Below are 2,611 nucleotides of genomic sequence, written 5' to 3' on the forward strand. Positions count from 1 at the left end.
CGGGCACCTATGGATGAGGACAGTGGGTGGGGAGTGAGGGCGGGGGTGGTGCGGGAACTGGGAGGAGGGGAGTTATGGGGGAAAAAAGAGGAACAAATGTAATAATCTGAACAATAAAGATTTAAATTAAAAAAAAAGAAAAAAAGACTTACTGGTGCTAACCAGCTGAATATAGACCCTCTTGGAAGTATTACAAGAATGAAATGGGCTTGGCATAGTGATGCGAAGTGGCCAGGAGTACCATGATGGTCCTGACCACTGAGTGGTTTCACTGAGATTACACAAGGTGCCAGTGGTCAGACTGAGGTGAGAATTTTGTGAACACCACTAATACCTTAAAGGAGAGAGAATATTCTTGCAGATTTGGAGAATAAATCCAGTACGGTGGGGGCAAGAAGTTGGCATCCTGGTCTTGGACTCTGATGTTGTGGCATCTGGACCATCCACCTGAACACAATGTTGGAGACAAGGAAGGGGCTGGTGGTGATGGGTAGAGGTGTGAATGGTCATTCAGGAGGAGGTTCCATTCCTCAACTGTTGTTCTAGTGAAGCAGGTGGATACATTTGGGCCTGAGAAGTATTAAGGAAAGAGAATAACTAGGAGTATTAGGCTTTGGGGTGCCCTCTGCATGAGAATGATGGGCCCTAAACCTGTCTGAGGGAAAGGTATGGACAGGAATGAACACATCAGAGACCAGAGTGCAGAACCTTGAAAGTTTAATGAGGACAGTTAGTGAAGCAATTTTCTGTGATAGATCGCATCCAAAGCATCACTTAAATCAAGGAGAATCCTGGTGGACAGCGACCATTTAATTTAGCTACTTAAAGGTCATTTTTGGAACTTTTAATAGTGCATTGTCAGTAGGACTTGGCTTCTAAATCCAGGCAGATAAAGGCCCATTAACTCCCTGGAGAGGAGGACTTAAGGTTTGAGCCAACCAGCCCTGCTCAGTGTGGCTCAGTTGGTTGAGCATCGTCCTATGCATTGAGGTCACCAGTTCAATTCTCAGTCAGGGCACATGCCTGGGTTGTGGCTCAATCCCCAGTAGGGGGCTTGCAGGAGGCAGCCAATTGATGTTCCTCTCTCCCTACCCCCTCCTCTCTCTCTCTCAAATCAATAAAAACATATTTTTTAAAAGAGATTTGAGCCAACTCAACAGTTCGGATGCACCTGACCACACGAGGAAAGGCACAAGGAGGCAGATCGAAGTAAAGCAGAGTTGCTGAGCGTTTTCACTTCTTTTGTTTCTGTTTTTTTTATTTTTTAAAGATCTCACTCGAGGTCCTGGGAGAGAGATATGAAGACAGGCAATAACTGAATTCAAGGCTATTAGAGAGAATACTGCTATAGTGTTTTGTATGAACATGTTCTACCAGCAGGTTATAAGGGCTACGCACAAAGCACAGAGTTTACCATTACCAGCAAATAAAGCTTACAACGGAATGTATCTGATGCATATTTAACGAAGAGCATAATCAAGGGTTATTAGAGATATAGAGCACCGGGCCGATTGTCGGTTCAACCTCCTTGTTCGCACAGATGAGGAAAATCAATGAGGCGGTGATAGCTGTGTCCTGAGTTTGCATAAAGGCGGGGGCAGGGATTGGCCCTCGGGCCACGCAACTCTGTCTAGGCCCATCCACCTCATTGTTATTGCGCCCTGGAGCCTGGGCTGTGGACAGACACTTCAGTCACTGTGCTGTGACCCCTCAAAGACTTCGGGGAGGCAGCTGGGAGAGGGCGCATCCGACTGAGCCGCAGCTGCTCAGGAGATCCTGGGCGTCTATGGATTTGGAACTCACAGGGCAGAGCCTCCCTCTTCTGGGAGGAGGAGTGTCTAAGAGAGCTTAGGCCAGTGATGGTGAACCTTTGACACACGTGTCAGAGGTGACACGCGAACTCATTTCTTGGTTGATTTTTCTTTGGTAAATGGCATTTAAATAAATAAAATAAATATCAAAAATATAAGTCTTTGTTTTACTATGGTTGCAAATATCAAAAAATTTCTATATGTGACACGGCACCAGAGTTAAGTGAGGGTTTTTCAAAATGCTGACACGCCAAGCTCAAAAGGTTCGCCATCACTGGTTAGGCCCTCTGTCTGCCCCCACTTCGCTCCCACCTGCCTGCCCACCTACCGGGTGGCTACAGAGCTTGGAGACAGCCTGCCTTAAGGGGACAGAGGGATGGGTGTCCATGAGTCAAGGGAACAAATACTCCTTTCAGATACCCCAAGTCAGTCCCTTCCTCCTGGTGACTGTCCTCAGTTTCACCATTTAACACACAGGTACTTTTCCTCATCTCCCTTCCCATCTTGTGAGTGGATTTCCTTTCTTTGCTGGCTTGCTTACTTTGTTTCATTTCTCCCTCTTTCCTGGTTGGGAGGTTATACCCTCTATTTCTATTTTTTTAGTGTTGGTCTTGATACTTTAACACGTATATTTAACTTACCAAAGTACAGATTTAATCATATCTTTTTAATTAAATCTTTATTCAGATTATTACATTTGTTCCTCTTTGTTCCCCCAATAACTCCCCTCCTCCCAGTTCCCACCCCACCCTCCGCCCTCACTCCCCACCCACTGTCCTCATCCATAGGTGCACGATTTT

This window comes from Myotis davidii, unplaced genomic scaffold (assembly GCF_000327345.1).
Source record: "Myotis davidii unplaced genomic scaffold, ASM32734v1 scaffold125, whole genome shotgun sequence".
Lineage (NCBI taxonomy): Eukaryota > Metazoa > Chordata > Mammalia > Chiroptera > Vespertilionidae > Myotis > Myotis davidii.